Raw genomic sequence first — 25,298 nt, 5'->3', positions numbered from 1 at the left:
TGAGGCTTTACAAAGAGGCTTTGTTTTCCACAAAACTGCAACATAGATTAGTAAGAACTTAGGGTGTGGGAGAGGAAACAAATGCAGACATGAGATCATCCACAATATTGAGAAAGAAGGATGCTGTGGGTTTCTCATATAGCCAACTTCCCTATTGTTCCATGCAGCATTCTGTGAATCTAGGACAAAGTTCACTGTGTTCAGTAGCCTCTTCACTCCCTTAAGGGTCGGTTGGATAAGTGCAGACACAGAGCCTCCTACTGGTCAATACTGTGGCTGTCTTGTTCTCCACCATAATTGAGACAATGTCTCTTCAAGGGTGTTTTCATAAAAGCTTGTTTCCATGGCAGATTTTGGTCACCTGCTATGTTTAAGGCCAAAAAATCACCATACAAGAGCTATTACCCAGGTCATGTTTATAAGTTTGTCTTTATGTACATTATACATATTTAAGTGCAAGGTAGAAGTCATGTAGTAAAATTTTGTGTAAAGCATTTTTAAAACAGTAATATTTCCTATTGAGCTGCCATAAATATTAATGACCACAATTTTCAAGTGTTTGTAGAGCTAATTTCTCTATTTCAGATAAAGATTCTTTGAAATATATAGTTTCATTAAAGACAATGATGTAAAATTTAGGTATAATGTGTGGGAGGAACTGAAACCATCATTTTCATTCCCTAGCAAATAAAGTGATCATTTACCAGGACTCACAAGCTATGAAATCATTGAAAGGTACTGTTAAAACCCTGGGATCAAAAAATTTTACCACATTCTTGTGCTAGATCTTCACAGTTGTGACATTGTTTAAATTCCATAATCCATCCCCAAGAGGAGCCCACTCAAAGCAAAATTACAATTAATCCATCCATTATAATATGATCCATCCATAGACTATATCTTATCATGATACATTCATCACACAATTTTTGGAAGGGCTTGTTCTGCCAGCAAGAATTCCTCCCTACAGTAGATATTGTTTCCCATGTGCACATTGATTCTGTCTTCAATGCTATATCCAGCAGGAGAGGCTTCCTACAGAACACAAGTGGAGCCATTCTCTCCAATTCTGTGGGAGCACTCTGCTGGGGTCAACCCAGGGTATGAGTTCATTTGGGGGGAGCCTGAACAGCTGCTGATCACTCAGCATAATCAGATGGTCCAGTTCATGCTTGATGAGAACATGACCATAACCTATCATTTGGTTTGTTTTTCTGGGAAACAGCTCCTACAAGCTCTGATTGCCGGTCTACAGGTGTCCCTTGCTGCTGAGCTGTAAGTGCTGAGGAACTTGGAGATGACAGACACACAGTGGCAGTGATCTCACCTATCATGGGGAAGATCTAGGTGTTGATGGGCTGCATGGAGGTGAAGAAGGGATGCATGCAGCCCAGAAGTAGAATGGATATGTGGGTGGAGGCCTGGGTGTAGAACTGTTAAATGGGGGCACTCAGGTTTAGAAAAGAAGTCTTGGAGTGCCTGGGGGATAGAAGGGGTACATTGGGGTGCTTGGGTATGGAAAAGATGTGTGGGAATACCCCAGTGTTGATAGAATGCATAGGGGCATCTGGGTGTAGAGGGTTATTGGAGTTGATCTGGGTGTAGAAGGGATGTGTCTGGGTTCCTGGGCCTAGAAGGGATGCATAGGGGAGGCCTGGATATAGAAGGAATTTGTACATGTGCACGGGTATAGACAGTAAGTGTGGGGGCACCCAGGATTGCTCAGGTGTAGAAGGAAATCAAGGGGGAAGGCCCTAAATGGCCGGGCTTCATGGAGCAGTGGCCCTAATTCCCTCACACATAATAAAGTTGACAAGAAGAGTTGGAGTGTGGGGATGAGGGATTTTCACTCTTTCTTTAGAATAAAAAATTTGATGGAGCTGTAGTAGGTTAGAGTGCCTGAAATACCAGTATCTCATATGGGTTCTGCTACAAATTTCAGCTGCCCCTCTCCTGGTCCAGCTCTCTGTGCTGTGGGTACTGTTTTCTGTCCTGGTGCCCCACATCCAATCCTAACATACCTGGGGAAGCAGTGGAAGATGGCCCAAACTTGGGTCCCTGAACCCACATAGATATGAAAGCAACTGCTGGCTCCTGGCTTTGATCAGCCCAGCTGAGGTGTGAATCAGTGAATGGAAGACCACTCTCTCTGTCTCTCCTATCTATAATTCTGTCTCTCAAATACATCTTTAAAAACTTGAAAAAAAAAAAAACAGTTATTTTCGGAGCTGGCGCTATGGCACCACAGATTAACACCCTGGCCTGAAGCGCTGGCATCCCATTTGGGCGCCAGTTCGAAACCCGGCTGCTCCACTTCCAGTCCAGCTCTCTGCTATGGCCTGGGAAAGCAGCAGAATATGGTCCAAGTGCTTGGGCCCCTGCAGCCACATGGGAGACCTGGAAGAAGCTCCTGGCTCCTGGCTCCTGGCTTCGGATTGGTGCAACTGCGGCCTTTGCAACCAATTGGGGAGTGAACCATCAGACGAAAGACCTCTCTCTCTCTCTCTTTCTTTCTCTCTCTCTTTTTGCTTCTCCTCTCTCTGTGTAACTCTGACTTTCAAAAATATAAATAAATCTTTTAAAAAACATTTATTTTAAAGACAGGAGTGGTGGAAGAGAGGAAGAGGCAAGCAAAAGTGGTCTAGTCACATCACTCCAACACCACCCCCACACTAGCTGTCACTGCATTCTGCTCTGTAGCCTCTAAATCCATGCAGGTGGATTGGAAGTGGAATTCAGTAAAGCACCAAAAACTAATGGTTAAGGATCAGTGCGCAACCCAGAGGACACTGTGTGTGCTTGGCAGTCAATGGCATAGTGTGGACAAGAGTGCAGGCTCCTCCCTGGCGTGGCCTTGGTGCATTTATGATAGTGGTCCTGCCTCATGGATCCCAAGTCATATGTGTTCACCTGTTTAGTTCATTCAGTATTGACAACAACTGTCAGGTAATCTGGTGTAAAATGAGCTTGGCTCAATTCCCAGAGCTGGGTGTGTTGTGGGCATAGGAACATATCTCTAGGGTATCCCTGGGGTCTGTCAATTAAGTGAGGATCTGGGAAACCAGTGTCTTTCACTGGAGACATGGGTGCACATGGGAAAGAGATATCCCTGCCCTGGAGTAAGCCCTGGCCTGGGGATGTGTGGTGTGGGTCAGTCCTCCCCCTACATGCTGGCAGTTGCCTCTCCTATGGCTCTATAGAAAGGGGAAAAGGGTGAGAGACTTCTCTGTGAGTTCTGCTCAGAAAATATAGGCCACAAGCTGTGTTTCCCTCACCTATGCCTCAGTTTGCCTTTCCTAAAATGGAAATGCTCTCTGCCTTTTGATTTTGAGTGCAGAACATGCTGGGCCATGCCTTGTTCCTTCTAGGGTGTCAGTCACTGTTGATGCTTCACTTTAGCTGTCCCAATTTCTCTATTGTCCAATGTTTGTGTAGGCCCAGTGATGGAGCTTTTTTGATTTCAAAGGATGAATCCTAGAGGTGTGGGGCTTAACTTTTCTTCTCCACAAGTCCCTATACTTGGCTGATTCCCTGGCCCTTCCAAAATATTTTAATTACACAAGAGCCAACATTTTCCAGAAATACTAAGCCAAGTGGTTTGCCTAAACTTTCAGAGCTGCTTCTTCTTCTATCAGCTGCATTCACCCCAACCACACAGATTCCTGTCATTCCACCTCCTTCATATGGTTGTGTTGTCTACTTCTTGGGGATAGAATCCCATGAGGTGATACTGAGTCCTGGACTTTAGTACTTTCTTATATTTTTAAAATGCCTGGCTTTTCTTCCCTGCCTCTGTGGCCATTCAGCTGGTCTGTTTGGAACAAAAAGCCTATGGAGGTTGCCTCTTCCAGCAATGGGACCTTGTCTGTGACACATCCACTGGTTCCCAAGGACCTGTGACCCCGTGCTGACTTGGAAACAGAGTCCCAGGTGGAACAGCTTATCTGCTGGGCCCTCTTTCTTTTGTGTCTGGCACTTAGGGACTACTAGTTTGAGTGCTGGGAATGCCAGAGACAAGAATGCCTCACCCCCTGCCTCTGATCTCCCCCTTTCCCTGCACACTGGCCCACTATTAGTGTTAATGATCTGCTAACATCTCTGAAAGTACCACTTTCTTTTCCTGTAGGGTCTCCAGCCTGTCTCACTGGCTCTGCCTGTTCCTCCAAATTAAGGACTTTTGTGAAGAAGAGGGGGTAAGGGTAGAGATAAGGCCTGTAGGGCTGATGAGCTCATGAACAAAGGAAGTGTCTAGGTCCCCCCAATGCAATCTCTATGCTGGCAGACCCATTCAGTGTAGGCAAGGGTATCCAAGTATCCACTGTGGGCTCAGGATGCTTTGGGGAAATCATTTTGGATGCCAAAGAGACATGGGCTCTCTGCATACACCTCTGATGATGGATTCTGTATCCTCTTAGAAACCCTTCTTTCAAACTATCTCTTGTGACCTGTGCATTATAGATCTGCCTTTGGAAATACATAAGATGGCTTCCTAGAGTAGTCATCGAGGAGCTTCACGTTGAAAACACAGTTCTGGTATCCTTCTCCAGATTGAACAACTGCAGCTGGTCCTTGTAAGTTCATGTGAGTCCTCTGTGACCCCTCAGAGGATCCTGGAATGGGGGCAGCTGCACAGGGAAAGTCCTGTCTCTGCACAGGGTTAGGCCTTTTGCAACCAAAGAGCTCTCACAAGGCCACTTCCTCTGCATTGTGCAGCAGATGAGAACACACGCTCGGGCCACATCAAACCAGTGCGTGGTACTTTGTGGATTTAAGTATGACCCTGTAGTCCTCATGGACCTCAGTTTTGATCCCTCTGTAAGGTGGAACCATTCATTCCTACTGTCCATCTTTCTCAGCCAGCAGCCCCTGAATCACTCCCCCATTTTCTATCCCTTATTAGCCTTCAGAGACCATAAGTAGGCATTTTCTTTAAAGTAGATTTCATGATCCTCTTCTCCTCAGCCCAAGGTGGCCAAGATGAGTGGTCTCCCAGAGGGTACAAAAGGCTGCCATTTGAGATGAATTTTTTTATTTTACAAAAGAAATAACTTAATTTTAATATATGCAGATGGAATTAGTAAATAGCAGATGTACATATCCATATTCATGCATTAGGGCTCACAAAGTTTGCTATTCAGGACCATGATCTGGAAAGCCTGAAAAGCTCTGGCCAGTCTAGGCCCCACAAGCCAAATTCAGTCTCTTTGCATCCATTCCAAAACATTCCTGGCCTAACTCTTGAAATATATCTTATATTTTCATCAAAGAACTCTGCTCATCAAATGCACCCAAAATGACATCCTGGACTATGGTGTTAGCTGCCACAAAGTCTCCAGAGTCACCCTCATGTGAAGGCTTTTGGTAGAGATTACATTGCCCTTCTCCATCTCTGTTCTTTTTAAAGATTCTACTTATTTTAAATGCTTCTTTTAAGATTCTATTTATTTGAAATACAGAGTGATGGGAGCAAAAAGAGGATGAGAGAGAGAGAGTGAGACTTCTATCTACTGATTTATTCCCAAGTGTTTGCAACAGCCAAGGCCTGGCCAGTAAAGCCAGGAGTCTGAAACTCCATCCACGTCTCACACATAGGAGCAGGGACAAAATGATTTGGTCATCTTTCTCAACTTTTTCTGTCAAAGCTTATTAGCATAATGTTGGATTGGAAGCAAAGCAGCTGGGCCTCCAATTGGCACTCTGATTTGGGATGTCAACACTGCAGGTGAGGTTTAACCCACTGCACCATAGAACTGGCCCCTGAAGCCTTGATCCATTGTCATCTTCAACACTGATCTCCCCCAGAGAGCCACTGTGGCCCATCCAGTGCTGCAATTTCCTGGGCTGGCACGGCATCAGGGGTACACCACTCATGGTCATTTATGTTCATTCCAGCTGCCCTAACCAAGCACATCCACATGCAGCATGCTATAACCTGGGCCTGGGGTTGAGTCAGTGGCTTGCTAGAGAGACAGACACCAGACAAATAATCACATAGGAGAATGTATAACTATCAGTGCCAGTGACTTATGAAGATTTAAGAACATTATGATTGTATCAAAATATAGTCGCTAAATGCAAGTTTTCTCATATTTACAACAGGATATATTCTCAATGGTTCAAAAATATCAGGAGGAGAGAACTTCCACTTTGACTATGACCTTGTCTAAATAAGATAAGAGTCGGTGAACTCAAAAGGCTTCCATAGCCTTGGAAACTCATGACTGGAGCATAGGGAGATTACTGATGCCATAAACAGGAGTGCCAATTTGTAAAGTCAACAACAGGAGTCACTGTGCACTTACTCCTCATATAGGACCTCTGTCCTTAATGTGCTATACATAGAGATTTAATGCTATAACGAGTGCTCAAACAGTATATTTCACTTTGTGTTTCTATGTGGGTGCAAACTGTTGAAATCTTTACTTAATGTATACTAAACTGATCTTCTGTATATAAAGAAAATTGAAAATGAATCTTGATGTGAATGGAAGGGGAGAGAGAGCGGGAAAGGGGGGGGGTTGCAGGTGGGAGGGAAGTCATTGGGGAGGGGGGGAAGCCAATGTAATCCATAAGCTGTATTTTGGAAATCTATATTCATTAAATAAAAGTTAAAAATAAATAAATAAATAAAATGTAAAAATAAAAAAAAATCAGTGTAGAAATTAAATCAGATAATTTTCCTTTCAATACTTAGTTGAAATCTCCTGGCATAATAATAAGACAGCAAGGAATGCAATATTCAGGTAACTGAGTAAAGAAAATTTCACAAGCTAGCACTAAAGTTTTTGTTTTTTTCTTGGGAAAATTAGCTTCCTATTGCACAATGGATTGGATTTAAGGAGGGCCTATGCTTATCAACAGCAAAAGCAATCACATTTGGGTGCAGCTAATTTAGGTCTAACCTGTCCACAGAGGGAAATAAAGATTAGGAAACTTAAAAGATATTAGCTTGAGAGCTGGACAGTCTCCACAATTGCATGAGCAAGGGATGGCCAGCATGAAACTACGTGAGGTGAAGTGGGGAGAATATGCTATCGGGATGGAGTGGAAAGCATATATCACAGGCTATTTAGTTTGCAGATAATCCAAGTGCTAATCCAACAAAGACACTGTTAGCATATCATTAAAATCAAAGTTACCTAAATAAGATATCAGAGGATTGTATATTAGCAGTAAGAAATCTGCACTTCAGTAAGGCTTAGCTTCAATCTTCCTACAATTTTTTTTAATTCCTGGTAAGATGTGTGAGAAAAAATATTTGGAGGTTTGAAGTCTTCATGGTTACCTATGCTGTTTGATAATTAGACATTTATAGACTAAATAAGTTCAAGGTGACAACCCAAGATCGGGATTATCTATTTCAACAAATATACACATAGGAGTCAAAGAAAACTGCCTGCATCCTTTGGTAACAATAGACTAGCACCAAACAGTCTCCCTATGAAATCATATAAAACGCTGAATTAATGGTTTTTAAATGGCCCTTTAAAAATAGTGGATTTGCAACCTGAAAGAAGGGATGGACAAATTCCTAGACACAGTATGACTCAATTCACACCAGAAGAAATAAACATTCTCCATAGGTCTGTATCTACAGAGGGAATTGAATCAAGTGGTGTTATTTTCTGAATTGATTAGGATGCTGGTTATGATGCTTGCATCCCATATTGGAGGGTTTCAGTTTCAGTTTTTGGTTCCACTCCAAGTTCTGGCTTCCTGAAAATGGCAGCAATCAATGGCTCAAATCACTGGGTCTCTGCCACCCACAAAGGATAGTTTGATTGTGTGTTTATGATGAATGGCCTTATCCTGGCCTAGTTGCAGCTACTGTCATAATTTGGGGAATAATAAGATGCAATTTTTGTCTTTCAAATAAATAATTTTTAAGAAAATAATTGGACCAATATTACATAATCTTCCCAAATAGAAAGCATCAGGCTCCTGATGGGTTGCAGCAAAATTCTATAAAATAGTTAGGAAAAATCTGTACCAACTTTTTAAATATTTTTCAAGAAAAGAGTCAGAATACATGGTCTGAGGCTAGCATTCCACTATCATGAAACTATACACCAAAATACAGCAAAAGGAATTACAGATCAATGTCTTTCAAGAACATATATGCAGATATACTTAACATAATATTCTCAATTCAATCCAAAAGGTATGAAATTCAAGATGTCAAAAAAATGAAGTTTGTAATTTGATTCATCAATTACATCAATAGACCAAAAGAGAAACATAATTTGGTCAATTCAATAGATCAGTAAATAAATCCAATATATCAATAGAAAAAAAATACTTGAAAAAATGGAACACATTAATTATGAAATAGATGAATAAATAAATGAAAACTGTCAACAACTAGAATGGAGGAGTGATTTCTTTCTCAATAAAAAGAATTCACATCAACATTTCATCTGACATCAGATAATGGGGGGAAGCTTTCAATTTTACCACTGAGTACAGGAGCAGGCAAGCATGTCCTTTCTCACTTTTCAACATCCTACTAGAAGTCTGAGCTAATGCCATAGATAATAAATTGAAATAAAAGGCACATACCTTGAGGAAGAACATGGTATTAATGCAGAAAGGGCATAATTACTTATATTGGCAAATGCAGAAGGAGTAACAAAATTACTCTTTGAACCAATGGTCAATCATACCATGATTGCACACGCTTGTGATCAATTACTTTCCTACATGCTAGCAATAAATGGCTCAATTTTAAATAAAAGCATGCTATCTTTCATATATGCCCCTAAAATATATACTGGTATAATTCTATAAGTTATATAAAAGTCAGTAGAGTATAACACAATATGTAAAACATTTGTACAAGGAACATTATAAACCTTTATAGAAAAGTACCAGAGAAGAATTAAGTAGTTGGAGATGCAGTCCATGGTAATGGGTAAGAAGACCCAGTAACATTATCAGTCTTTCCTCACTAGACATTTACTTTCAACTCAATCCCAATCAAAATAATTCAACTTATTTTGTGAGTTGAATCAAAATCTGACTCTAAATTTAATGTGGAAAATCTAAAGTCCCAGAATAGCCATCAGAACAGTGAAAGAGTAGAACCCACTAGGAGGGTCATAAATGTACAACTTCAGTAAATGCTAAAAAGTTACCCAAGAAAGTGCCATATTGGTGAAATAAGTAGGCAGATAAATGCACAACAGAATCAGAAATAGTCCGAGTATGGATAGCAGATCATTGACAAAAGAATATAGACATTATAATGGAGCAAAGATGGTCTTTCAACAAATAGTGCTACAACAACTGGACATCTAACATGATGTAACACAAATCACATATTTCATAAAAATTAACTTAACTAGGCAGAATTATTAACCTACCAGAGAATAGTATAAGAGAATATATGCTGTTGAGCTTTTGATACACCACTGAAGGCATGATCTGAAATAAATGATTGTTAACTGGACTTCATTTAAAGTGAAAAATAGCTCTTTTGAAAGAGAATGTAAAGGGAAAAGGATGTCCAAAACTTGGAGACGATATTCACTAAATACATATGTGATAAAAGAATACATGTATTATATGAAATGTACAAGAAAATTTTAAATAAGGAAATAAAACAGTAGGCTTAAAATAGTCACCCCAAAATGAAAGAGATGGTGAAATTCTCCGACTGCTAGTTCAAATCCAACGCCCAAATATCTAAGGCTGGGCTAGACCAAAATCAGGAGCAGGAAATTCAATCAAGAACTCCCATATTGGTGGCAAGGAACCAACTCCATGAACAGAATGATTGTGCTTTTCTCCAAAACCACTTTGACGCTTATTTTTTGGTTCAATTTCACCCGAATTCCACAACACTTTGTCCGGATATGCCTGGAGGAAAGCAGAAATATCCGGTGTGTTGTGGCTATCTCAATCCCAGATCTTGCTACAGCCTCTGTGTTTGTTTGTGTTTTGTGGGCTTTATCTACGGACTTGATGGTTTTGAATGCATTTTGGCATGTAACATTTTTTTTCTGCCGGCAAACGCTAATTGGTTCCACATGGAGTCAATCCCTCCACACATTCGAGTTTTCTCGGCAGAACAATTCAGAATCCCGAGAAAACATGCTATTTCTGTTTGTAAACATGGCATTGGATCCACTTGAAGAACAGAAAGATTGTGCTTTTCTCCAAAACCGATTTGACGGTGATTTTTTGGTTCAATTTCACCAGAATTCCACAACAGTTTGTCCCGATATGCCTGGAGGTAAGCAGAAATATCCGGTGTGTTGTGGCTATCTCAATCCCAGATCTTGCTGCAGCCTCTGTGTTTGTTTGTGTTTTCTGGGCTTCATCTACGGAGTTGACGGTTTTGAATGCATTTTAGCATGTAACATTTTGTTTTCTTCTGGCAAATGCTAATTGGTTGCACATGGAGTCAATTCCTTCGCATTCGAGTTTTCTGGGCAGAACAATTCAGAATCCTGAGAAAACATGCTATTTCTGTTTGTGAACATGGCATTGGATCCACTTGAAGAACAGAAAGTTTGTGCTTTTCTCCAAAACCGATTTGACGGTGATTTTTTGGTTCAATTTCACCAGAATTCCACAACACTTTGTCCGGATATGCCTGGAGGAAAGCAGAAATATCTGGTGTGTTGTGGCTATCTCAATCCCAGATCTTGCTACAGCCTCTGTGTTTCTCTGTGTTTTCTGGGCTTTATCTACGAACCTCACGGTTTTGAATGCATTTTGGCATGTAACATTTTGTTTTCTGCCGGCAAACGCTAATTGGTTCCACATGGATTCAATCCCTCCACACATTCGAGTTTTCTCGGCAGAACAATTCAGAATCCCGAGAAAACATGTCATTTCTGTTTATAAACATGGCATTGGATCCATTTGCCGAACAGAAAGGTTGTGCTTTTCTCCAAAACCACTTTGACGCTGATTTTTGGGTAAAATTTCACCTGAATTCCAGAACACTTTGTCCGGATATGCCTGGAGGAAAGCAGAAATATCCGGTGTGTTGTGGCTATCTCAATCCCAGATCTTGCTACAGCCTCTGTGTTTCTCTGTGTTTTCTGGGCTTTATGTACGGACTTGATGGTTTTGAATGCATTTTAGCATGTAACCTTTTGTTTTCTGCCGGCTAAAGCTAATTGGTTCCACATGGAGTCAATTGTCCACGCATTCGTGTTTTCTCGGCAGAACAATTCAGAATCCCGAGAAAACATGCTATTTCTGTTTGTAAACATGGCACTGGATGCACTTCCCGAACAGAAAGATTGTGCTTTTCTCCAAAACCATTTTGACTTTGATTTTTGGTGAAATTTCACCCGAATTCCACAACACTTTGTAGGGATATGCCTGGAGGAAAGCAGAAATATCCGCTGTGTTGTGGCTATCTCAATCCCAGATCTTGCTACAGCCTCTGTGTTTGTTTGTGTTTTCTGGGCTTTATCTACGGACTTGACAGTTTTGAATGAATATTAGTATATAACAATTTCTTTTCTGCCGTTAAATGCTAATTGGTTTCACATGGAGTCAATTCGTCCACGCATTTGAGTTTTCTCGGCAGAACAATTCAGAATCCTGAGAAAACATGCTATTTCTGTTTGTAAACATAGCACTGGATGCACTTTCCGAAGAGAAAGTTTGTGCTTTTCTCCAAACCCACGATGACGGTGATTTTTTGGTTCAATTTCACCAGAATTCCACAACACTTTGTCCGGATATACCTGGAGGAAGGTAGAAATATCCGGTTTATTTTGGATATCTCAATCCCAGATCTTGATACACCCTCTGTGTTTATTTGTGTTTCTGGTCTTTATCTACGGACTTGACTTTTTTGAATGAATTTTAGCGTGTAACATTTTGTTTTCTTCCGGCAAATGCTAATTGGTTTCACATGGAGTCAATTCGTCCACACATTAGAGTTTTCTCGGCAGAACAATTATGTATCCCGAGAAAACATGCTATTTCTGTTTGTAAGCATGGCACTGGATGCACTTCCCGAACAGAAAGATTGTGCTTTTCACCAAACCTCCTTGATTATGATTTTTTGGTGAAATTTCACCCGAATTCCACAACAATTTTTCCGGATATGCCTAGAGGAAAGCAGAAATATCCGGTGTGCTTTGGCTATCACAATCCCTGATCTTGCTACAGCCTCTGCGTTTGTTTCTGTTTTATGTGATTTATCTACGGACTTGAGGGTTTTGAATGGATTTCAGCATGTAACATTTTGTTTTCTGCCGGCAAATGCTAATTGATTCCACATGGAGTCAATTGTCCACGCATTCGAGTTTTCTCGGCAGAACAATTCAGAATCCCGAGAAAACATGCTATTTCTGTTTGTAAACATGGCATTGGATCCACTTGCTGAACAGAAAGATTGTGCTTTTCTCCAAAACCACTTTGACGCTGAATTTTTGGTGATATTTCTCCCGAATTCCACAACACTTTGTAGGGATATGCCTGGAGGAAAGCAGAAATATCCGGTGTGTTGTGGCTATCTCAATCCCAGATCGTGCTACAGCCTCTGTGTTTGTTTGTGTTTACTGGGCTTTAGCTACGGACTTGAGGGTTTTGAATGCATTTTAGCATGTAACATTTTGTTTTCTGCCGGCAAACGCTAATTGGTTCCACATGGAGTCAATTGTCCACGCATTCGCGTTTTCCGGCTGAACAATTAAGAATCCCGAGAAAACATGCTATTTCTGTTTGTGAACATGGCATTGTATTCACTGACCGAACAGAAAGTTTGTGCTTTTCTCCAAAACCACTTTGATGGTGATTTTTTGGTTCAATTTCACCCAAATTCCACAACACTTTGTCCGGATATGCCTGGAGGAAAGCAGAAATATCCGGTGTGTTGTGGCTATCTCAATCCCAGATCTTGCTACAGCCTCTGTGTTTGTTTGTGTTTTCTGGGCTTTATCTACAGACTTGACGGTTTTGAATGCATTTTGGCATGTAACATTTTGTTTTCTGCTGGCAAATGATAATTGGTTCCACATGGAGTCTATCCCTCCACACATTCAAGTTTTCTCAGCAGAACAATTCAGAATCCTGAGAAAACATGCTATTTCTATATGTTACCATGGCACTGGATGCACTTCCCTAACAGAAAGATTGTGCTTTTCTCCAAAACCACTTTGACGGTGATTGTTTGGTGAAATTCCACCCGAATTCCACAACACTTTGTGCGGATATGCCTGGAGGAAAGCAGAAATATCCGGTGTGTTGTCGCTATCTCAATCCCAGATCTTGCTACAGCCTCTGTGTTTCTCTGTGTTTTCTGGGCTTTATCTACGGACTTGAGGGTTTGAATGCATTTTGGCATGTAACATTTTGTTTTCTGCCAGCAAATGCTAATTGGTTCCGCAATGAGTCAATTCCTCCAAACATTCGAGTTTTCTCGGCAGAACAATTCAGAATCCTGAGAAAACATGCCATATCTGTTTGTAAACATGGCATTGGATCCACTTGCTGAACAGAAAGTTTGTGCTTTTCTCCAAAACCACTTTGACGGTGAATTTTTGGTTCAATTTCACCCGAGTTCCACAACACTTTGTCCGGATATACCTGGAGGAAAGTAGAAATATCCCGTGTGTTGTGGCTATCTCAATCCCAGATCTTGCTTCACCCTCTGTGTTTATTTGTGTTTCTGGGCTTTATCTACGGACTTGACTGTTTTGAATGAATTTTAGCGTGTAACATTTTGTTTTCTTCTGGCAAATGCTAATTGGTTCCACATAGAGTCAATTCTTCCACGCATTGAAGTTTTCTCGGCAGAACAATTAAGAATCCCAAGAAAACATGCTATTTCTGTTTGTAAACATGGCACTGGATGCACTTCCCGAACAGAAAGATTGTGCGTTTCACCAAAACCTCTTTGATTATGATTTTTTGGTGAAATATCACCCGAGTTCCACAACAGTTTGTCCGGATATGCCTGGAGGAAAGCAGAAATATCTGGTGTGTTGTGGCTATCTCAATCCCAGATCTTAATATGGCCTCTGTGTTTGATTGTGTTTTCTGGCATTTATCTACGGACTTGAGGGTTTTGAATGCATTTTGGCATGTAACATTTTGTTTTCTTCCAGCAAATGCTAATTGGTTCCACATGGAGCCAATTCGTCCACGCATTCGAGTTTTCTCGGCAGAACAATTCAGAATCCCGAGACAACATGCTATTTCTATTTGTATACATGGCATTGGATCCACTTGCCAAACAGAAAGCTTGGGCTTTTCTCCAAAACCACTTTGACGGTGATTTTTTGGTTCAATTTCACCCGAATTCCACAACATTTTGTGCGGTTATGCCTGGAGGAAAGCAGAAATATCCGGTGTGCTGTGGCTATCTCAATCCCAGATCTTGCTGCAGCCTCTGCGTTTGTTTCTGTTTTCTGTGATTTATCTACGGAATTGAGGATTTTGAATGCATTTTAGCATGTAACATTTTGTTTTCTGCTCCAAATGATAATTGGTTCCACATGGTGTCAATCCCTCCACACATTCAAGTTTTCTGGGCAGAACAATTCAGAATCCTGAGAAAACATGCTATTTCTATATATTACCATGGCACTGGATGCATTTGCCGAACAGAAGGATTGTGCTTTTCTGCAAAACCACTTTGACGGTGATTATTTGGTTCAATTTCACCTGAATTCCACAACACTTTGTGCGGATATGCCTGGAGGAAAGCAGAAATATCCGGTGTGTTGTGGCTATCTCAATCCCAGATCTTGCTACAGCCTCTGTGTTTCTCTGTGTTTTCTGGGCTTTATCTATGGCCTTGAGGGTTTTGAATGCATTTTAGCATGTAACTTTTGTTTTCTGCCGGCAAACGCTAATTGGTTCCACATGGAGTCAATCCCTCCACACATTTAAGTTTTCTCATCAGAACAATTCAGAATCCCGAGAAAACATGCTGATTCTGTTTGTAAACCTGGTACTGGATGCACTTGCCAAACAGAAAGTTTGGGCTTTTCTCCAAAACGACTTTGACGGTGATTTTTTGGGTCAATTTCATCCAAATTGCACAACACTTTATTCTGATATGCCTGGAGGAAATCAGAAATATCCGCTGTGTTGTGGCTATCTCAATCCCAGATCTTGCTACAGCCTTTGCATTTGATTGTGTTTTCTGGGCTTTATCTATGGACTTGACGGTTTTGAATGCATTTTAGCATGTAACATTTTGTTTTCTGCCGGAAAACACTAACTGGTTTCACATGGAGTCAATCCCTCCACACATTCGGGTTTTCTCAGCAGAACAATTCAGAATCCTGAGAAAACATGCCATTTCTGTTTGTTACCATGGCACTGGATGCATTTTCTGAACAGAAAGATTGTGCTTTTCTCCAAAACCACTTTGACGGTGATTTTTTGGTGAAATTTCTCCCTAATTCCACAACACTTTGTCCGGATATGCCTGGAGGAAAGTAGTAATATCTGGTTTGTTGTGGCTATCTCAATCCCAGATCTTGCTACAACCTCTGTGTTTGTTTGTGTTTTCTGGGCTTTATCTACGGACTTGACAGTTTTGAATGCATTTTGGCATGTAACATTTTGTTTTCTGCCGGCAAACGCTAATTGGTTCCACATGGAATCAATCCCTCCACACATTCGAGTTTTCTCGGCAGAACAATTCAGAATCCCGAGAAAACATGCTATTTCTGTTTGTAAACATGGCATTACATCCACTTGCGAAACAGAAAGATTGTGTTTTTCTCCAAAACCACTTTGACGATTATTTTTTGGTTCAATTTCACCCGAATTCCACAACACTTTGTTCTGATATGCCTGGAGGAAAGCAGAAACATCTGGTGTGTTGTGGCTATCTCAATGCCAGATTGCTACAACCTCTGTGTTTATTTGTGTTTTCTGGGCTTTATCTACGGACTTGATGGTTTTAAATGCATTTTAGCATGTAACATTTTGTTTTCTGCTCCAAATGATAATTGGTTCCACATGGTGTCAATCCCTCCACACATTCAAGTTTTCTGGTCAGAACAATTCAGAATCCTGAGAAAACATGCTATTTCTATATGTTACCATGGCACTGGATGCTTTGCCGAACAGAAAGATTGTGCTTTTCTGCAAAACCACTTTGACGGTGATTATTTGGTTCAATTTCACCTGAATTCCACAACACTTTGTGCGGATATGCCTGGAGGAAAGCAGAAATATCCAGTGTGTTGTGGCTATCTCAATCCCAGATCTTGCTACAGCCTCTGTGTTTCTCTGTGTTTTCTGGGCTTTATCTATGGCCTTGAGGGTTTTGAATGCATTTTAGCATGTAACTTTTGTTTTCTGCCGGCAAACGCTAATTGGTTCCACATGGAGTCAATCCCTCCACACATTTAAGTTTTCTCATCAGAACAATTCAGAATCCCAAGAAAACATGCTAATTCTGTTTGTAAACCTGGTACTGGATGCACTTGCCAAACAGAAAGTTTGGGCTTTTCTCCAAAACGACTTTGACGGTGATTTTTTGGGTCAATTTCATCCAAATTGCACAACACTTTATTCTGATATGCCTGGAGGAAATCAGAAATATCCGCTGTGTTGTGGCTATCTCAATCCCAGATCTTGCTACAGCCTTTGCATTTGTTTGTGTTTTCTGGGCTTTATCTATGGACTTGACGGTTTTGAATGCATTTTAGCATGTAACATTTTGTTTTTTCCGGCAAATGCTAATTGGTTCTACATGGAATTAATTCCTCCACGCATTCGTGTTTTCTCGGCAGAACAATTCAGAATCCCGATAAAACATGCGATTTCTGTTTTAAACATGGCACTGGTTGCACTCCCCCAACAGAAAGATTGTCCTTTTCTACAAAACCACTTTGACTTTGATTTTTGGTGAAATTTCACCCGAATTCCACAACACTTTATCCGGATATGCCTGGAGGAAAGCAGAAATATCCGGTGTGTTGTGTCTATCGCAATCCCAGATCTTGTTACAGCCTCTGTTTTTCTCTGTGTTTTCTGGGCTTTATCTACGGACTTGAGGGTTTGAATGCATTTTAGCATGTAACATTTTGTTTTCTGCCGGCAAACGCTAATTGGTTCCACATGGAGTCAATCCCTCCACACATTCGAGTTTTCTTGGCAGAACAATTCAGAATCCCGAGAAAACATGCCATATCTGTTTGTAAACATGGCATTGGATCCACTTGCTGAACAGAAAGTTTGTGCTTTTCTCCAAACCCACTTTGACGGTGAATTTCTGGTTCAATTTCACCCAAATTCCACAACCCTTTTCCGGATATACCTGGTGGAAAGCAGAAATATCCGGTGTGTTGTGGCTATCTCAATCCCAGATCTTGCTACACCCTCTGTGTTTATTTGTGTTTCTGGGCTTTATCTACGGACTTGACGGTTTTGAATGCATTTTAGCATGTAACATTTTGTTTTCTGTTGGCAAAAGCTAATTGCTTCCACATGGAGTCAATTCTTCCATGCATTCAAGTTTTCTCGGCAGAACAATTCAGAATCCCGAGAATACATGCTATTTCTGTTTGTAAACATGGCACTGGATGCACTTCCCTAACAGAAAGATTGTGCTTTCCTCAAAAACCACGTTGACGGTGATTTTTTGGTTCAATTTCACCAGAATTCCACAACAGTTTGTCCCGATATGCCTGGAGGAAAGCAGAAATATCCGGTGTGTTGTGGCTATCTCAATCCCAGATCTTGCTACAGCCTCTGTGTTTGTTTGTGTTTTGTAGGCTTTATCTACGGACTTGATGGTTTTGAATGCATTTTAGCATGTAACCTTTTGTTTTCGGCAGCAAACGCTAATTGGTTCCACATGGAGTCAATTGTCCACGCATTCGCGTTTTCTCGGCAGAACAATTCAGAATCCCGAGAAAACATGCCATTTCTGTTTGTAAACATGGCACTGGATGCACTTCCCTAACAGAAAGATTGTGCTTTTCACCAAAACCTCTTTGATTATGATTTGTTGGTGAAATTTCACCCGAATTCCACAACACTTTGTCCGGATATGCCTGGAGGAAAACAGAAATATCCGGTGTGTTGTGGCTATCTCAATCCCAGATCTTAATACGGACTCTGTGTTTGATTGTGTTTTCTGGCATTTGTCTACGTACTTGACGTTTTGAATGCATTTAGCATGTAACATTTTGTTTTCTGCCGGAAAACGCTAATTGGTACTGCATGGAGTCAATTCGTCCACACATTAGAGTTTTCTCGGCAGAACAATTATGAATCCCGAGAAAACATGCTATTTCTATTTGCAAACATGATATTGGATCCACATGCCGAAAAGAAAGATTGTGCTTTTCTCCACAACCACTTTGACGCAGATTTTTTGGTTAAATTTCACCCCAATTCCACAACATTTTGTCCATATATGCCTCGAGGAAAGCAGAAATATCTGGTGTATAGTGGCTATCTCAATCCCAGATCTTGCTACAGCCTCTGTGTTTGTTTGGGTTTTCTGGGCTTTATATACGGACTTGAAGGTATTGAATGCATTTTAGCATGTAACATTTAGTTTTCTGCCAGCAAACGCTAATTGGTTTCATATGGAGTCAATTCCTCCACACATTCAAATTTTCTCGGCAAAACAATTCAGAATCCCGAGAAAACATGCTATTTCTGTTTGTAAAAGTGGAATTGGATCCCCTTGCCGAACCGAAAGTTTGTACTTTTCTCCAAAACCACTTTGACGGTGATTTTTTGGTTCAATTTAACTTGAATTCCACAACACTTTGTCCTGATATGCCTGGAGGAAAGCAGAAATATCCGGATTGTTGTGGCTATCTCAATCCCAGATCTTACTACCCCCTCTGTGTTTGATTGTGTTTTCTGGCATTTATGTACGGACTTGACGGTTTTGAATGCATTTTAGCATGTAACATTTTGTTTTCTGACGGTAAACGCTAATTGGTTCCACATGGAATCAATTCTTTCACACATTCGAGATTTCTCCGCACAACACTTATGAATCCCGAGAAAATATGCTATTTCGATTTGCAGACATGATACTGGATCCACTTGCCGAACAGAAAGATTGTGCTTTTCTCCACAACCACTTTGACGCAGATTTTTTGGTTAAATTTCACCCCAATTCCACAACATTTTGTCCGTATATGCCTCGAGGAAAGCAGAAATATCTGGTGTATAGTGGCTATCTCAATCCCAGATCTTGCTACAGCCTCTGTGTTTGTTTGGGTTTTCTGGGCTTTATATACGGACTTGACGGTTTTGAATGCATTTTAGCATGTACCTTTTTCTTTTCTGCTGGCGAATGCTAATTGGTTCCATATGGAGTCATTTCCTCCACACATTTGTGTTTTCTCGGCAGAACAACTCAGAATCCCGAGAAAACATGCTATTTCTGTTTATAAACATGGCATTGGATCCACTTGCCGTACAGAAAGGTTGTTCTTTTCTCCAAAACCACTTCGACGGTGATTTTTGGGTGAAATTTCACCCGAATTCCACAGCAATTTGTTCCGATATGCCTGGAGGAAAGCAGAAATATCCGTTGTATTGTGGGTATCTCAATCCCAGATCTTGCTGCAGCCTCTGTGTTTGTTTTAGTTTTCTGGTCTTTGTGTATGGACTTGACGGTTTTGAATGCATTTTAGCATGGAACATTTAGTTTTCTGCCGGCAAATGCTAATTGGTTCCACATGGAGTCAATTAGTCCACACATTAGAGTTTTCTCGGCAGAACAATTCAGAATCCCGGAAAAACATGCTATTTCTGTTTGTACACATGACATTGGGTCTACTTCCCAAACAGAAAGATTGTGTTTTTCTCCAAAACCACTTTGACGGTGATTTTTTGGTTGAATTTCTCCAAAATTCCACAATACTTTGTCCGGATATGCCTGGAGGAAAGCAGAAATATCCGGTGTGTTGTGCCTTTCTTAATCCCAAATCTTGCTAGAGTCTCTGTGTTTGTTTGTGTTTTCTGGCCTTTATATAAGGACTTGACGGTTTTGAATGCATTTTAGCATGTAACTTTTTGTTTTCTGAAAGCAAATGCTAATTGGTTCCACATGGAGTCAATTCGTCCACACATTTGATTTTCTCGGCAAAACAATTCAGAATCCCGAGAAAACACGCCATTTCTGTTTTCAACATAGCATTGGATCCACGTGCCGAACAGAAAGATTGTGCTGTTCTCCAAAACCACTTTGATGCTGATTTTTGGGTGAAATTTCACCCGAATTCCACAACAATTTTTCCGGATATGCCTAGAGGAAAGCAGAAATATCCGGTGTGTTGTGGCTTTCTCAATCCCAGATCTTGCTACAGCCTCTGTGTTTATTTGTGTTTTCTGGTCTTTATCTATGGACTTGACGGATTTGAATGCATTTTAGCATGTAACATTTAGTTTTCTGCCTGCAAATGCTAATTGGTTCCACATGGAGTCAATTTGTCCACGCATTCGATTTTTCTCGGTAGAACGATTCAGAATCCCGAGAAAACATGCTATTTCTATATATTAAAATGGAATTGGATGCACTTCCTGAACCGAAAGATTGTGTTTTTCTCCCAAATAACTTTTACGGTGATTTTTTAGTTAAATTTCACTCGAATTCCACAGCAGTTTGTCTGGATATGCCTGGAGGAAAGCAGAAATATCCGGTGTGTTGTGGCTATCTCAATCACAGATCTTGCAACAGCCTCTGTGTTTGTTTGTGTTTTCTGGCCTTTATCTACGGACTTGACGGTTTTGAATGCATTTTGGCATGTAACATTTTGTTTTCAGCCGGCAAACGCTAATTGGTTCCACATGAAGTCAATTTTTCCACCCATTCAAGTTTTCTCGGCAGAACAATTCAGAATTTTGAGAAAAGCTGCTGTTTCTGTTTGTAAACATGGCAGTGGATCCACTTGCTGGACAGAAAGATTGTGCTTTTCTCCAAAACCACTTTGACGTTGATTTTTTGGTGAAATTTCACCCGAATTCCACAACACTTTGTCCGGATATGCCTGGAGGAAAGCAGAAATATCCGGTGTGTTGTGGCTATCTCAATCCCAGATCTTGCTACAGCCTCTGTGTTTGTGTTTTCTGGGCTTTATGTACAGACTTGATGGTTTTGAATGCATTTTAGCATGTAACTTTTTGTTTTCTGTTGGCAAAAGCTAATTGCTTCCACATGGAGTCAATTCGTCCACACATTCGAGTTTTCTCGGCAAAACAATTCAGAATCCCGAGAAAACACACCATTTCTGTTTTCAACATAGCATTGGATCCACGTGCCGAACAGAAAGATTGTGCTTTTCTCCAAAACCCCTTTGACGGTGATTTTTTGGTTCAATTTCACCAGAATTCCACAGCATATTGTTCCGATATGCCTGGAGGAAAGCAGAAATATCCGGTGTGTTGTGGCTATCTCAATCCCAGATCTTGCTACAGCCTCTCTGTCTGTTTGTGTTTTCTAGGCTTTATCTACGGATTTGACGGTTTTGAATGCATTTTAGCATGTAACTTTTTTTTTCTGACAGAAAATGCTAATTGGTTCCACATGGAGTCAATTCCTCCAAACATTCGAGTTTTCTCGGCACTACAATTCAGAATCCCGAGAAAACATGCTATTTCTGTTTGTAAACATGGCATTGGATCCACTTTCTGAACAGAAAGATTGTGCTTTTCTCCAAAACCTCTTTGAAGGATATTTTTTCATGAAATTTCACCCAAATTCCACAACAATTTTTCCGGATATGCCTGGAGTAAAGCAGAAATATCCGGTGTGTTGTGGCTATCTAAATCTGAGATCTTGCTAGAGCCTCTGTGTTTGTTTGTGTTTTCTGGGCTTTATGTACGGACTTGATGGTTTTGAATGCATTTTAGCATGTAACTTTTTGTTTTCTGCCAGCAAATGCTAATTGGTTCCACATGGAGTCAATCCCTCCACACATTCGAGTTTTCTCAGCAGAACAATTCAGAATCCTGAGAAAACATGCTATTTCTGTTTGTAAACATGACATTGGATCCACTTGTGAAACAGAAAGATTGTGCTTTTCTCCAAAACCACTTTGACGCTGATTTTTGGGTCAAATTTCACCCGAATTCCACAAAACTTTGTCCGGATATGCCTGGAGGAAATCAGAAATATCCGGGGTGTTGTGGCTATCTCAATCCCAGGTCTTGCTACAGCCTCTGTGTTTGATTGTGTTTTCTGGGCTTTATGTACGGTGTTGATGGTTTTGAAAGCATTTTAGCATGTAACTTTTTTTTTTCAACCCTCAAATGCTAATTGGTTGCACATGGAGTCAATTCGTCCACTAATTCGAGTTTTCTCTGAAGAACTATCCAGAATCACGAGAAAATTGCTATTTCTGTTTGTAAACATGGCATTGGATACACTTGCCGAACAGAAAGATTGTACTTTTCCCCAAAACCACTTTGACGGTGATTTTTGGGTGAAATTTCACCCAAATTCCACAACACTTCGTCTGGATATGTCTGGAGGAATGCAGACATATCTGGTGTGTTGTGGCTATCTCAATCCCAGATCTTGCTACAGCCTCTGTGTTTGTTTGTGTTTTGTGGGCTTTATCTACAGACTTGCCGGTTTTGAATGCATTTTGGCATGTAACTTTTTGTTTTCTGCCGGAAAACGCTAATTGGTTCCACATGGAGTCAATCCCTCCACACATTCGAGTTTTCTCGGCAGAACAATTCAGAATCCCGAGAAAACATGCTGTTTCTCTTTCAAACATTGCATTGGATCCACTTGCCAAACAGAAAGATTGTGCTTTTCCCGAAATCCACTTTCATGGTGATTTTTTTTCTTTAATTTCACCCGAATTCCACAACTCTTTGTCCGGATATGCCTGGAGAAAGTAGAAATATCCGTTGTGTTCTGGCTATCTGAAAACCAGATCTTGCTACAGCCTCTGTGTTTATTTTTGTTTTCTGGGCTTTATCTACGGACCTGATGATTTTGAATGCACATTAGCATGTAACATTTTGTTTTCTGCCGGCAAACGTTAATGGGTTCCACATGGCGTCAATTTCCCCACACATTCGAGTTTTCTTGGCAGAACAATTCAGAAACCTGAGCAAACATGCTATTTCTGTTGTAAACATGGCATTGGATCCACTTGCCGAACAGAAAGATTGTTCTTTTCTCCAAAAAAACTTTGACGGTGATTTTTTGATTTAATTTCACCCAAATTCCACAACGCTTTGTAAGGCTATGCCTGGAGGAAATCAGAAATATCCGGTGTGTTGTGGCTATCTCAATCCCAGATCTTGCTACAGCCTCTGTGTTTGTTTGTGTTTTCTGGGCTTTATCTATGAACTTTATGGTTTTTTATCCATTTAGAATGTAACTCTTTGTTTTCTACAGGAAAACGCTAATTGGTTCCACATGAAGTCAAATCCTCCATACATTCGCGTTTTCCTGGCGAGAGCTTCAGAAAAGAGAGAAAACATGTTATTTCTGTTTGTAAACATGACAAGGGATCCACTTGCCAAAAAGAAAGATTGTGCTTTTCTCCAAAACCACTTTGACAGTTATTGTTTGTTAAATTTCCCCTGAATTCCACACCACTTTGTCCGGATATGCCTGGAGGTAAGCAGAACTATCTTGGGTGTTGTGGCCATCTCAATCCCAGATCTTGCTACAGCCTCTGTGATGGTTTGTGTTTTCTAAACATTATCTATGGACTTTAGGGATTTGAATGCATTTTAGCAAGTAACTTTTTTCTTCTACCGGCAAAGGCTAATAAGATCCACATGGAGTCAAATCCACCACACATTCGAGTTTTCTCGGCAGAACAATTCAGAATCCCAAGAAAACATGCTATTTCTGTTTGTAAACATGGCATTGGATCCACTTGCCAAAAAGAAAGATTGTGCTATTCTCCAAAACCACTTTGACTGTGATTTTTTGATGAAATTTCACACGAATTCCGCAACACTTTGTCCGGATATGCCTGGAGGAAAGCAGAAATATCCGGTGTGTTGTGGCTATCTCAATCCCAGATCTTGCTACAGCCTCTGTGATGGTTTGTGTTTTCTAAACAATATCTATGGACTTTAGGTATTTGAATGCATTTTAGCATGTAACTTTTTGTTTTCTACCGGCAAAGGCTAATTGGATCCACATGGAGTCAAATCCTCCACACATTCAAGTTTTCTCTTCAGAACAATTCAGAATCCCAAGAAAACATGCTATTTCTGTTTGTAAACATGGCATTGGATCCACTTGCCAAAAAGAAAGATTGTGCTTTTCTCCAAAACCACTTTGATGGTAACTTTTTCATTTAATTTCAACTGAATTCCACACCACTTTGTCCAGATATGCCTGGAGGAAAGCAGAAATATCTGGTGTGTTGTGGCTCTCTGAATCCACCATCTTGCTACAGCCTCTGTGTTTGTTTGTATTTTCTGAACATTATCATCGGACTATACAGTTTTGAATGCATTTTTGCCTGTAACATTTTGTTATCTACTGGTAAACCCTAAGTGGATCCACATGGAGTCAAATCCTCCGCACATTCGAGTTTTCCTGGCAGAAAGCTTCAGAAACCCGAGCAAAGATGATATTTGTATTTCTGAACATGACATTGGATCACTTGCTGAAGAGAAAGATTGTGCTTTTCTCCAAAACCATTTTGACGGTAATTTTTTGGTTACATTTCACCTGAATTCCACACCACTTTGTCCAGATATGCCTGGAGGAAAGCAGACATATCTAGTGTGTTGTGGCTATCTCAATCCCAGATCTTGCTACAGCCTCTGTGTTTGTTTGTGTTTTCTGGACATTATCTATTGACTTTAGGGATTTGAATGCATTTTAGCATGTAATTGTTTGTTTTCTACAGGCAAAAGCTAATTCATTCCACATGGAGTCATATCATCCACAGATTCGAGTTTTCCTGGCAGAAAGCTTCAGAAACCCGAGCAAACATGATATTTGTGTTTATAAACATGACATTTGATCCACTTGCCGAACAGATAGATTGTGCTTTTCCCCAAAACCACTTTGATGGTGATTTTTTGGTTAAATTTCACCCAAATCCCCCACTACTTTGTCCGGATATGCCTGGAGGAACTCAGAAATATCTGGTGTGCTATGGCTGTCTCAATCCGCCTTCTTGCTACAGCCTCCTTGTTTGCTTGTGTTTTCTGGACATTATCAATGGACTTTATGGTTTTCAATGCATTTTAGCATGTAACTTTCATTTTTCTACTGGCAAAAGCTAATTGGTTGCACATGGAGTCAAATCCTCCACAGATTCAAGTTTTCCTGGCAGAAAGCTTCAGAAACCCGAGCAAAGATGATATTTGTGTTTATAAAGATGACATTGGATTGACTT

At 40.5% G+C, this 25,298-nt stretch overlaps 1 pseudogene; it reads right to left on the bottom strand.

Moving 5' to 3' along the window:
* Positions 1-904: 904 nt before the first annotated feature.
* On the bottom strand, positions 905-1,334 carry LOC127487069 (protein BTG1-like; annotated as a pseudogene).
* Between the last annotated feature and the right edge of the window lie 23,964 nt (positions 1,335-25,298).

This window comes from Oryctolagus cuniculus, chromosome 13, assembly GCF_964237555.1.
Source record: "Oryctolagus cuniculus chromosome 13, mOryCun1.1, whole genome shotgun sequence".
Taxonomy (NCBI): domain Eukaryota; kingdom Metazoa; phylum Chordata; class Mammalia; order Lagomorpha; family Leporidae; genus Oryctolagus; species Oryctolagus cuniculus.
This window is presented reverse-complemented; position numbering and strand designations above follow the sequence as displayed.